Source organism: Coenobita brevimanus, chromosome 110 (genome assembly GCF_032717465.1).
Source record: "Coenobita brevimanus isolate Jiangsu-jjx chromosome 110, ASM3271746v2, whole genome shotgun sequence".
In the NCBI taxonomy this organism is placed as follows: Eukaryota; Metazoa; Arthropoda; class Malacostraca; order Decapoda; family Coenobitidae; genus Coenobita; species Coenobita brevimanus.
Window position 1 is genome coordinate 25,133,627 of NC_137063.1, and position 13,928 is coordinate 25,147,554.

General features: G+C 43.7%; 1 protein-coding gene and 1 non-coding gene across 2 annotated transcripts in view; both read left to right on the forward strand.

Annotated features, from left to right (window-relative positions):
• The window catches only part of FucT6 (alpha-(1,6)-fucosyltransferase 8), a 373,788-nt gene that overhangs the window by 184,389 nt on the left and 175,471 nt on the right, over positions 1–13,928 (forward strand). The window lies entirely within an intron of this gene.
• Positions 527–645, forward strand: LOC145417630 (5S ribosomal RNA). The gene has a single exon (XR_013900520.1). It is a non-coding gene; the product is annotated as a 5S ribosomal RNA (ribosomal RNA).

Below are 13,928 nucleotides of genomic sequence, written 5' to 3' on the forward strand. Positions count from 1 at the left end.
GACCAAGGCCGACACATGCAAGCATGTTGGAGCCTTTAAAAACGAAAACGAAAACGATGACCGAATATAATGTAGGAAATCCAACGATTTATGATATCAAGGCCCAATTATCCAAGCTTAATGAATTTTTCATGAAAAGCAAGACAAGTAAATCCATCGAAAAAAAGGCATACTCTTCATCATTCGAGTGGTTTTGCTTAGAAAGATCTAGGGGAGCACCTATTTCTGGTCCTCGTATACAAGAAAAAGCATGAGAGTTAACAGTAACATGAATACAGAAGTCGAATGTGATTTCAGTGTTGGATGGTTAAATCGTTTCAAAGATAGGCATGGAATTTGTAAACCAGACATCTCGGGAGAGAGCAAATCAGCAAACGCCGGTGTTTTTCTTCCTAACGGACCGACTCTAACTTGCACCACATAAATTCATCGTAGAACGCATGTGTGCTGGCAGAGATGAAAAAAAAAATTTTAATAGGAATGAAGGTTTACTTTGTTGGAAGAAAAAAAAAATATATGCTTGCACGCCAACGGCCATGCCACGTTGAGTACACCGCTTCCCATCCGATCAGCGAAGTTAAGCAACGTTGGGTCTGGTTAGTACTTGGATGGGTGACCGCCTGGGAACACCAGATGCTGTTGGCATCCCTACGTCAAGTGGGGTTGGTGGAGGATTAGTGCCCCTCCCTGTAAAACAATTAACTCTAAGCCCTTGGCCACCCCATTTGGGATACATGGCGTCTGGCAATGGATGGATGGGATGGACTTCATATGTACATCATGTATTTTATTTTGTGCAAAACAGCTGATTGGCGGCGGGTGAAGGGTGGAATAGTCGGGGCCGGGACTGTAAACAAAGCTGATGTGGGGGCACATGTGTCGTGATAATTTACCAATAAATATTCAGGATTTTATTTCTTTAGTTTTCCACATTTATGAGTACAGTACATACAAGAAATTATTCGGTAGTTAACAGAATGGACTCGTGCATTTTGCAGTACTGCAAGGCATTGCATGCCCGTGCATTATGACCATGGTGTGTGTTTACGAGGCAATATTTCAGGTGGAATCTCTTAGTGTGCCCCCTGATGTGAGTGGTGAGTACCTGAATTGTATTTACTGCTGTGATAATTGTCGCCTTTGTATAGATTTGAATATCAGAACTGAGGAAAAAATCTGTAACCGGGAAGGTAAATTCCCCAAGCCGCCCGGTTAACTGGGATTGTACTGTATTTACATTTCCACTTGCACTGTTTTAGTTACCAGAAAGATCGTAGTCACTGTCTATCATTTTCATTGACATATTAGCCAGTTGACATTCCACAGCAGTCAATTAGCCCTTTACCCCATTCCACACGAGGTTTAGTAATGGGTAGAGGTCTCAGGGCCCTTTGCATGGGGCTAAAAAGCGGCAGAATTGGACAGGCGCAAATCCGACGTGGTTTCACCTTGAAAGATGACAGTAAACTGAATTCAGTGTGGTGGCCTAGCCGCCTAGGGGTAGTGCAATGCTGCCAATGTCAGCGTGGTGACAGCTGCTAATATATACGCTATGAAATGATTGGGAGGAAATCTAGACATTACATAATTAACTAGGTAGTTCCAAGTGAATGTAAATATCACTTAGGCTTCTCCCTTCCTTTCTTATATATATTTTTATTACGAGAATAGATTATACAGCATATTTCAAGGGGAAATAAACAGGGAAAATTAGCGAACGAGTGCACATGAGGTGTTGTCTGGTGATAATTAGCCAATTCCAGGTGTATGGCACTATCACTTACTTTATTTCTTTTTTGTATATATTATTTGGTATAAGAATTGGGCATAGGGCTTATTTCAATGGATGAAATCAGTGGAAAATTCCAGGGAAGATTTACTTAGCGTAGCATGGCCGGGCAGGCAAGAGGAGAGGGTAATGTAGGGGAGGTAGAGAGGGGAGTCAAGAATGGGGAGAAATGGCTAAATTGTCAACAATGGATGGGAGTACAGATGAGATTAGGAGTGCCATTTAGTGTTGGACATTGGCAGTACTGATAGATGATACAAGCCACCACTTGAAAGTTTGGGCGAATTCAAAATAACACAGAATCACAGAAGTGACGCCTCGCAGTATGATCCCTTGCTCTCAAGCGTCACGAAAGTGACGCCTCACGGTTAAGGGGTTAACCTACGTACTGTACCTACAAACCCCATAAAGAAATAAGAAAATGAAAATTATTGTAATACAGTACTGTATTACGGACTGATCATGTTTAACCACAAATAAAATTAATCTAGTGAACCGAACAGAATTACAGATTTTAGATTAAGGAAAGTACTGTACAGTAACAAAAAAAAAAAAAAAAAAAAAAAAAAATGTTTGTTTCACATCACTTTCATGCAGGTTAGGTCCGCCTCGTTTATGATTACCTCAGCACGGGTTGCCTTCCACGTATACAAATTTGTATAAATAACCACAAATTACTCATTATTCTAGTGTCAATGTGTTTGGAAATCATGGAAAAAACAGTTTACGTTAGATATGGCCTTTTACCTATGCAGGTTACCTAATCCTTGGCTGCCACATACTAGATTTTATACTGTAATTATTATTACATACTGTACCTGTTATCTTGATGTTGTGAAGTCCTGCACGCTTCTTGAAGCAATCAAACCAGCCCTTGCTAGCCTTGAAGGTAATATCAGGCTCCATCTCCTGCTTGCTCTTCAGGCCTTGGTAGTCACCAGGCTTGTAGACAAAGGCATGCAGCGCCAAGTTTGCTCATCAATCCACAACCTCAGTAGCCCCTCCAAAACCGTCTCTCGACCGCAGGTTATCCTCTTTGCCATCAGCATAGTTGTTGTCTCCCCAGCCTTCTTCATGGTGGTGGCATTATTACTGTAGACACAGTCGACTGCGGCAGCCCTATGGTCCTGGCGATAGAGCTGACTCCTTCACCTCCTTCATGGCATCGTACGATGTCAGGCTTAACCTCCAGAGACAGGCTTTTCCTGGAGCGTTTAGCCTTGTCAGCAAACACTGTAGAGGCTGGGCACTTAGAAGCCATCGTTAACACTGAGAATAGGCACAATATCAAGGAAAACTGGGCAGGCGAAAGTGCACCACGTGGGCGGCTGAGAACAAGAGCAGCAAGTCTTAACGCAGGGAGAGTGCGGGAGAGAGTGGACGAGAGTGTGTTTTCCCGCCCCGACCGTGCATGGATGCTACGTTCGCACACTCGCTACCCACTGAGCCGCAGATGATCCATCGTTGTAGCGATTTGTTTCCATCATATAGTGAGCGTAGGGTACTAAAATGGTGACATCGTATAAGCAAAATATCATATACCGAGCCAACGTATAACGAAGGTTTACTGTGTATATATAGATATATATATATATATATATATATATATATTTATATATAAATGTATATATACTCGTATACTTGTATAAATATACATGTATACCCCTGTTTAACAATGGAATTGATTAAGTAGAAACCCATCGCTAGGCGGGGTATCATATATCCGGGTAGATTTAGCATGTAAAGTACAGTATATAGGTGCTTTTTTGAGCCTAAGGTTTCCCCCCAGCCTAGTCCAAAACCTACGCAAATGGGTCAAAAAATAAGTTTCTAGCTCACCTAAACTGCTAAATAGCTTTAAAACAAGCTAAACTAAACCTGAAACCAAAAATAAAATAAAATCGTCAAATATAAGTCTTGAAAAAATCAAACTTATTAAACTGTATCGTAAAATGACAATGTTCACCTAGCTATGGCTGAAACACATTATTGTAAGTCTAAAAACAGTTTATAAATCAACATAAACACAAAATTTAAGTCTAAAATATCATAAAAATTGGTAAAAAAATCTAAACCCATCGTTAAACTGGGGTTTGGCCATTGTTAGGCACGGTGCGGTGGTATTTCTACCCCCACTGCTAACCCGAGGTGTTGCATGTAGGGATATTGTATATCAGGGGATATATATATATATATACACAGTAATCACTCCAATATCCGGATCAATAGAGCCATCGGTAGGTTCGGATATTGGTTTTGTCCGGATATTGGGCCCCAGCTTATGGACTTGTACTTACGGACCCTAACACAGAGAAACACCTATACAACTCCCTCCGGACATGCATAGCACCTATTTAACACCCAAATCACACCAATAAGGCACATAAATGACTGAAATAAATGCAATAGACACATAAAATGTGGGTTTAGAAGTATGTTCATACATTAATAAACATTCTGGTACTTATGGACTCTAACCGAACCTAACCTAACCGAACCTAACCGAACTCTGAAAAACACATTCCTACTGCACATGCATGAGGTAAGTTTAGTATGGAAAGAAGTACAGTATGACACTTTCTGGTAGGTATAGTATGGGAAAAAATACAATATGAAACATTCTGGTAAATATAGTATGGAAAATAGTACAACATGAAACATTTTGGCTACTTACAGCAAGTCCCTGGCCACCTCGATGAATAACCGCCTCCTCTCGGACTCTGACAGTAAGAACGATTTCCTGAAGCACTTGCACTACACTCTTCCTGAAGTCTTGCACTGAACTTAGTCGCTAACACACTGAAGTCCGTTCTTTTCACAGTGTTCACTTTAGTCCAAATACCTGTAATGTTCCATTAAATTTAAGTGTTGCACATTAACTTTTCCCAAGTTTTTTTAAGTTTCCAAAGCCAAAACAAAGAAGGTTAGTTACGTTAAATTTCTTTTCTACTTAGTCTTTTCTCCCAACTTGAAAACCTTAACACAACACACCGTTTTTTTCACTGCACAACACTCAAAATTCCCGTGTGGTCTAGTGGAGAAGTTCTTGCTGTTTATTCACTGTCAGAGCCCGAGAGTATCACTGGCAGGCGTCCAAGGGGTGCATCGGTGGGTAGTGGTGATGGCGTACCGACTACAGAAGACTCTGAAGACAGCCGCAAACTCACGTCGAGCGGTGACTCCACTGTAGCTGATGTGCTGGGCTGTGGCTCGGAGCATGAGGGCCTGTCTTGGGGAGGCAACGGAGTGGAACCAGGGCTTGGCACAGCGGGGTCACGGGCCTGAAAAACTGTCAATCGTTGACTGACGCAAGGACCGACGATTCTGGCGATTGATGATGCGCTGCCGGAAAGCACGCACTTCCTCCACGAGTCCCAAGGGCCCCATCTCCCTGTCGCAGTCCGGGTGTTCCAGGTAGTCTAGGACGAACTCTAGATGTTCCCAGAGTGCGCTCAGCTTGGGGATGGCTGGAGTAGTGTCCTGCTGGGCGGAGTCTGCATCATCATCGCCTTCGTCGTCGGAATCTTCAAGTTCGGGACTGACACCAGCAACCGAAGACGCGATCTCGATATCAGACAATGTCTGATACCCAGGATCGCCCTCGTCGTCGTCCAACCACTCACGAACATCGTCCACATCAACATCGTCGCCGTGCGTACGTAGCCGTGCATGGAAGTCATCCACGTCAAACCCTAGGAAATCGTACTCCACATCTGTTCCGAGAAGCAGACGAGACCAACCATTTTCAAGAGTTTTCACAGGGACTTCCTTCCATGCACTAGCCCAGTTGTACAGCGCAGACTTGATGTTGTAGCGGCGAAGGTTTTCCAAAGTCCGCTTGCCTCGAGTGTCACGTCCTTCCCTGCGCTCGTCCTCGTCCTCGAGAACCACCATCACCTCGTCCAGGAACTTCCGACGGTACAGGCGCTTTGTTGCCACGATCACTCCTTGGTCCATTGGTTGAATGAGAGCAGTCGTATTAGGTGGCAGAAACATGCACCTAATACGGCCATTCTCAGCAACCAAGTCCTTGTCGCACGGGTGGGCAGGTGCATTGTCGAGGAGAAGGAGAGCCTTTACCTGGTCGCGAGGAATTCCCAGTGTCTTCGTCTGGTAATGGATGACCTCCTTGACGAAGTGATGGTGAAACCAGTCTTTGAAAATCACAGCTGTGAACCATGCTTTCAAAGAATGGTACCATACGACAGGAAGGACATCCATCACCCCACGAAGGCACCGAGGCTGCTTTGCACGGCCAACAATAATGGGCTTGAGCCGGTGCATGCCGTTAGCATTGGCACAACACAAAGCAGATATCCGTTCCTTAGAAAGCTTGCGGCCAGGTACACGCTTCTCCGTCTCATCGGCGAGAGTGTTCGTTGGCACCGAGCGATAGAATAGGCCAGTTTCGTCAGCGTTATAGACTTGACCGAGAGTGAGGCCCTCCCTGTCGATCAAGCCTTTCACCTTGTGCCGAAACTCGTCCACTCCATCCTCGTTAGCGTCCAATGCTTCGCCATGTGCTTTACGGTTAGTAAGGCCATGTCGCAACTTGAACGCGAAGAGCCAACCCTCGGATGCCTTGAAGTCTAGGGCGTCGTGAAGCCTTGCAAACTTCTCAGCAGCAGCCTTCAGCTCCGTTCCACGTACCATCACACCAGCTGCACGTTGCTGTCGATACCAAATCAACGTGGAGCGGTCGATCTCTGCATACTTGGGAGTAAACATAACCTTCCTCTCCACGTTGCGTTTGCTTCTCGACGAGAAGTCAGCCGTGTACTGCATGACCTTGTCTCGGGAACGCTTGATATCAAACAAAGTCGACCGGGCCAGGTTGAACTCGCGGAGAATGCAAGAGGAAGACCAACCCGCAGCAACCTTCTCCAATATCTCCCGTTTCTTCTCCAGAGTCAACACCACTCTCTTCCTTTTCTCAGGAGGCGGGGCCATCATCACACACACTAAGAGTAGGGCAGAGAGCAGCAGGAGGCCTTGCAGCAAGTACGGCACCACCACAAAAGCGAGCACGTGGGCAGCCATGACGAAGAGCGTAGGTCTTGTCGCGGTGAGAGACAGGCGGGAAGTGGGGAGGATGCAGCGGCGCTCTATCGGACGTCGGAGGAATGACGAACCAAAACAATGCTCTCACGCGGCGCGCGCGGCAAGTTCAAATTACGGACGGCAAAAAATCGATTTTTTTTTCCATTTTTTTTGGATTTTCGGACCATTTTGGGAATGTTTGATCCCAGGACGATAAGGTTCGGTTAGTGGGGATGTTCGGTTATTGGGCGTCCGGATATTAGAGGGATTACTGTACACAAGTAATCCCTCCAATATCCGACGTAAATAGAGCCAAAGGCATGTCCGGATAGTGATCCTGTCCGGATATTGGGCCCCAGCCTCCTGGACTTGTACTTATGGACCCTGACTCAGAAAAACACCTATACAGCTCCCTCTGGACATGCATTGCACCTATTTAAGACCCAAATCACACCAATAAGGGACATAAAAGACTGAAATAAATGCAAAAGAACCATAAAATGAGGTTTTAGAGGTGAATTTATACAATATTAAACATTCTGGGTACTTACAAGTCCCTGGCTTCTGTACTGATTTGAACCGCCAGTTTGCAGTCCACAGTTAATCCTCTGCACTCTAAATTCTAATATCTTAATACTGCACAACACTGTAAATTCCCGTGTGTTCTAGTGGCGAGGTATTGCAGTTTATTCACTGTCTGTTCACAAAAAACAAGCACCTGTGGCTTGCACTGCTATAAGCATCTGCTCTCGATCGGATTTAGGCTGTGACTGTTGATTATGGCGGGGTAACAGAGTTGCCAGATCGCAACGGCCACATTACCAAACCCCTCAATTTTCATTACCATTTTTAATTTTCATTACCGTTTTTAATTTTCATTACCAAATTCGCAAAGCTAGTATCTATTCTTCACTAATTATATACACAAGTGGAAATACATGTAATCACTCTTCTTATAATTAACAGCATGTTGATTATTATCACGCTATATAGGCTACCAAATTAATCAGAGAGAGCAAACAGTCCACCATCTCCATCCTGTGTATCCTCATACATGTGAAAAATCCATTTGGTAATGCATTATTCTGATTCATTACCAAACGAATTTTTCATTACCAAATTGGCCCACACTTGGTAATGAAAAATACCAAATGGCAACCCTGAGAGGGGAGGGGGGAGGAAGGAAGGGGTGAAGGGACCATGGTGTAACAGCTGTCCGGCACCATGCGGCAATTTCAAATTACGGGTGGGAAAAAGTCGGATTTTTTTCAAATTTTTTGCAGTTTTTGGCCCATTTTGGGAATATTGGATCCCGGGACAATTATGTCCGGTTAGTGGGGATGTTCGGATATTGGGCGTTCGGATATTAGAGGGATTACTTTAGTAATGAAAATTGAGGAGTTTGGTAATGTGGCTGTTGCGATCTGGCAACTGTTTCCCCGTCACCAACGCTCCAGCAGTTACTGCCTAACTTCGATCGCAAATGGATGCTTATCGCAGTGGATGTCACATGTGCTCGTTATTTTGTGAATAAACAGTGAATAAACTGCAATACCTTGCCAGTAGACCACACTGGAATTTACGTTGTTGTGCAGTGTTAAGAAATTAGAATTGAGAGTGCAAAGGATTAACTGTGGAGTGCAAACTGGTGGTTGAAATTGGTGTGGTGTAATTAACAATGTGCAGTGATAAACAGTTATAACTGACGGTACAAAGAATTACTGTAAGTGCAGCACAACACTGGATTACTGTACGTGCTTCAGGAGCATTTTCACCACTTCCAAAGCCTTAAGAAGGCGGCCACAGACGTGCTGTTATTACCCTGGCTGAGGTACAGTCACTTCTAATTCCTCATTCTTTGGTTCCTTTTCATTTATTTCATGCTTTATGTCCATTATTGGTGTGAATAGAGTCTTAAATAGGTTTAAATAGGTGCTGTGCATGTCCAGTAGGGAGTTATTTAGTTGGCTTTCAAAGTTAGGCTGGGTTAGGGTCCATAAGTACCAGTCCAGCGAGGCAGGTACCCACTTTCCGGACATGCCTTTGGCTCTATTACATCGGATAGTAGAGGAATTACTGTATATATATATATATATATATATATATATATATATATATATATTCATACATGTTCATACAGTACAGTAATTCCTGTAAGACCTGAATGCCCAAGACCTGGACATTTTGAGCTCATGTGTTCAGAAACTGAATAGGCCAAAAAAAAAAAAAAAAAAAAAAAAAAAAAAAATCCAACATGTTTTCAACCTTACTTTGAATTCGGCGCACATCGCCAAACAGCTGTGTTTTCTGCTTCCTACCCTCCCCAGTTCCCACTTAAGTACCGTAATGACTAGACGCTTGTCACAATGGCTGTCTCACATGCTCGTTTTTGTGAATAAACAGTGAATAAACTGTAATACCTTACCGCTAGACCACATGGGAATTTACAGTGTTGTCCATTGTTAAGAAATTATAATTTAAAATGTAAAGGATTAAGTGCAGAGTGCAAACTGGCGTGTTGCAACTGGCGTGGTGCAAGTAAGAACAGAATGTGCAGTGTTAAACAGTTATAATTCACAGTGCAAAGGATTAAGTGCAGCACGACACTGGATTACTGTATGTGCTTCAAGAGCATTTTCACCACTGTCAGTGGCTAATAATCGTAACGGCCACAGACATGTTGTAAGTACCCTGTACACTGCTAAATATTTTCCATACTCACTTCTAATTCCTCATTCTCTGGTTCCTTTTCATTTATTTTACGCTTTCTGTCCCTGATGTGTGTGAGTAGGGTTTTAAATAGGTGTTGTGCATGTCCAGTATGGAGTTATTTTGATGGTTTTCAAAGTTAGGTTGGGTTAGGGTCCATAAGTACCTGTCCAGGGGGCATTTTCCCAAGTCCCAGACAAACCCAAGTTCCAGTCATGCCTTTGGCTCTATTACGTCGGCTCTTGGAGAATGCCTTTGGCTCGATTATGTCGGATCTTGGAGGGATTACTGTATATATATATATATATACAGTTTATGTATATTGTGTGTGTGTATGCACCAACACAAGATCGTGCTAGAAGAGTGAGAGAAGAGTTCTGGACAAATGTAGAAATGTGCATGGAAAAGTTTGGAAGGAATGAGAGAGTGTTTTTGATTAGTGATATGAATGGTAAAGTTGGGAATGTGAAGGTGGATGGAATAGGTGGTGAGTGGGGTGTGCCTGCTGAGATAGATGAGAATGGGAGTGCGTTAGGGGACATTTGTGCTGGGAGGGGGTTGGTGATAGCCAATACCCTCTTCAGGCATAAAATGATCCACAGGTATACATGGCGAGTGATGAGAAAGGTGGGTGGTGAACTGAATGAAAGGAAGGCAATGATTGATTATGTGTGCGTGGATGAAAGGATGCGAAGATGTGTAAAGGATGCAAGAGTGTATAGAGGTTGGGGGAGTGGACTTTCTGACCACTACTTGGTGGTGGCCAGAATTAGAATTCAAGTAAGATGGAGGAATAGAAGAAGGGAAAGACGAGAGGAAGGAGTAGTTGCAAGGAGAGTGGAAAGGTTACAAGAGGATGAGAAAAAGGCAGAGTATAAGAGAGAAGTGGAGGAATGATTGGGCAAATATGAATTGGAGCAGGTGGGAGACGTGGAAGGTGTGTGTAGCATATTTACAGTAGAAATATGTGCAGCATGTGATGTGGTGTGTGGGAGGAAGAGAAGACGGAGGGGGGTGCAAGGAACAGCGTGGTGGACTGAAGAGGTGAAACAGGCTGTGGCACGAAAGAAGAAAGCATACAATGAATGGATGAGAAATAGGGGCGTGGAAGAAGTTGAGAGGCGGAAGAGAGAGTTATATGTAGAAAGAAAGAGAGAGGTGAAAAGATTAGTAAGAGAGAGTAAGAAGAGAGTGGATGAGGAATTTGGAAGGAATTTGAGTGTAAAGTGGATGGACTGTAAGAAAATGTTCTAGAGAGAGGTGAAAAGAGTAAGACAGGGTGGAAGTGAAGTTAGCAGGAGAGTGAAAGATAAAAATGGTAGATTACTAGTGGAGAAGGGAGAAAAAGTGAGCGGATGGAGAGAACACTTTAAGGAATTGGTGAACATAGAGGATGGAAGTAATGCGAGTATAAGTGGCTGGGGAATGGCTGGGAGAAGGAGGGAGGTGAGAAGACAGGAAGAAATCAGTAGGATTGAAGTTGTGGAAGCAATGAAGAAAGTTAAATCGGGGAAAGCCCCAGGAATTGATGGAGTGTGTGGTGAAATGCTGAAGCATGGGGGAGAGATAGTAGTAGAATGGATGTGGAATATGTGCAGATTGGCCTGGGAGGAAGGTCGAGTCCCGGAGGATTGGATGTCAGATATAATTATTCCCTTGTACAAAGGAAAAGGAGAAAAAGAAGTTTGTGGTAATCATAGGGGCATTTGTCTTCTTAGTATAATAGGAAAAGTGTATGGTAGGATACTTATTGACAGAGTTAGAGAAAGAACAGAGAAATTAATTGGAGAAGAACAGGGAGGCTTTAAGAAGGGAAGAGGTTGTGTAGATCAGATATTCATTCTTAGATCTTTAGTGGAAAAGTTTCTAGAGAAAGGAAAGAAGTTGTATGCGGCTTTCATGGATTTGGAGAAAGCATATGACAGGGTGGATAGACAAGGATTGTGGAAAGTGTTAAGAATATATGGAGTAGATGGGAAGTTGTTGAATGCTGTGAAGAGTATGTACGATGGTTCGAAGGCTGCAGTGCGTGTGGATGGTGAACTAAGTGAATTTTTCTCTTTGAAAGTTGGTTTGAAACAGGGATGTGTCATGTCTCCATGGTTGTTCAATCCGTACATGGATGGGATACTAAAAGAGGTACAAGGTAGGGTAGTGGATGTTGGAGTGGCCCTGGTGAGAGAGGATAGTGTTTGGAAACTCCCTGTACTGTTGTTTGCAGATGATACTGTGTTGTTGAGTGAAGACAACGGGGAGCTGCAAGGCTTGGTGGATGAGTTTGAGAGAGTGTGTAAGAAACGGAATCTAAAAGTGAATGTAGGGAAGAGTAAAGTGATGGTCTTTGAGAGAGGTGAAGTCAGTGAATGGACAGCAAGGTTCGATGGTGAGGAATTGGAAAATGTGAGTACGTTTAAGTACTTGGGTAGTGTGAGGAGTAAGGATGGAGGTTTGGAGGGTGAAGTGCTTGAAAGGGTACAGCATGGAAGAAAGGTTGCTGGTTCTTTGAAAGCAGTGATAAGAAACAGGGAAGTGAGCATGGAAGTGAAAAAGTTACTACATGACAGTATTGTGATACCAACTCTAACGTACGGAAGTGAAGCTTGGACGTTGTTGGAAGGACACAAGTCAAGAGTGAGAGCAGTGGAAATGAGTTATTTAAGAGGAGCCTGTGGAGTCACATGGAGAGACAGGCTGACGAATGAGGATATAAAGGAGAGTTGTAGTGTTGATGTGGATGTGATAGGAAGCGTTATGAGGAACACACTGAGATGGTTTGGCCATGTGGAGAGGATGGAGGGTGAAAGACTGACGAAGAGAGTGTATGTGAGTGAGGTGGAGGGGGTAAGAGGGAGGGGGAGGCCGAGGATGAGATGGAGGGATGGGGTGGAGAGGTATATGAGAGAGGGGGGTGAGTTGGGAGCAGGGCAGTGAGATGGCGGGGGACAGGGCGACTTGGAGACAATTTGTTTGTGGCCACCCCAAACGGGATTGAGGCGTCTGGCAATAGATAGATAGATAGATAGATAGATAGATCTACAAGCAAGCAAGCAAGCACATGCAAGCATGTTGGAGCCTTTAAAAACGAAAACGACAGTAATACCTCGATGTACAATACCCCTAGATGCGATACCCCTGCTTAACGATGGGGGTAGAAATTGCGCCATACCCCATCTAACAATGGCCCAACCCTGGTTTAACAATGGGTTTTTATTTTTCTTACTGATTTTAATTATATTTTAGACTAAAATTGTGTGTTTAGGTTGATTTATAAACTGTTTTTAGACTTTGATTAATGTGTTTTAGCCATAGGTGGGTGAACATTGTCATTTTGGGGTACAGTTTACTAAGCTTGATTTTTTCCAGACAAATAATATTTAACAATATTCAGATTTTATTTGTTGGTTTTAGTGAGTTATTTACAGGTTTTAGGCTTAGGTTAGCTTCCTTGACAGCTGTTAAGCCATTTAGATTGCCTTTAAACCTGTTTTTGGGCTCATCAGGGTGGGTTTAGGACTTGGTTTGGCGGGGAACCAATGGCTGGAAAACGGTCCACATTGAAACACGTTGAAAGTACCCCGATATACGATACCCCGCCTAACGATGGGCTTTTACCCTTTTTTTTTTTTTTTTTTTTTTTTTTTTTTTTACGTGTCCGACTCTGGCAAAGGCTTCAGGGCCTATTTCTTGGGGGCACTGACCTATTCCAAGGCCCAGTAGTCCTCCTACACCTCCACATGTCACCACTTTGGCGTTACCACCCACCATCCATATTGAATACACACTAGGGCTGTCTCATACAGGACTGGTGTATTGGTATTACCGGGGGTATTTTTGCGACATGTCGGTGGGTCATCTGGTAGATCAGGAAAGTCTGGTTTTAGGAAATTCAAATCCTTAAACTGTTCCCTGCCCCAGCCGGGATTCGATCCTGGGTCCATTAGGACTGCAGGCCGCCTCTTTACCGATTCAGCCACCGCCTCCCCCAATTACATCGTTAAACCTAACCAATTACATCGTTAAACCCAGGTATGCCTGTATACAGTATATACGAAGGGTGATCAGAAAGTAATGACAGTTCGTGCTATAACATGAACACCTTGAATGATGGGAGGTAGGGGAGCAAGGAGAGTGCAGAGTTGCCTGTCCTTACGAGTTTGAACTTGTCGCCGTATGCCTGACTTTTCTTGTTTTATTGTTGTGAGTGAATGCTTCACTCTTGTTTTTGCTCTCTGGCCAGAAACATGGATTACTCGAAAGAAGGCTGCAGGTTCTACATTTTTACGAGGTGGAAACTGGGAAAGAAAGTAACAGAGATTCGAGGGGAATTATTACAAGTTTATCCAGACACTACTCCTTCCCTGGAAACTGTTTCCCGCTGGATTCGTGCTTT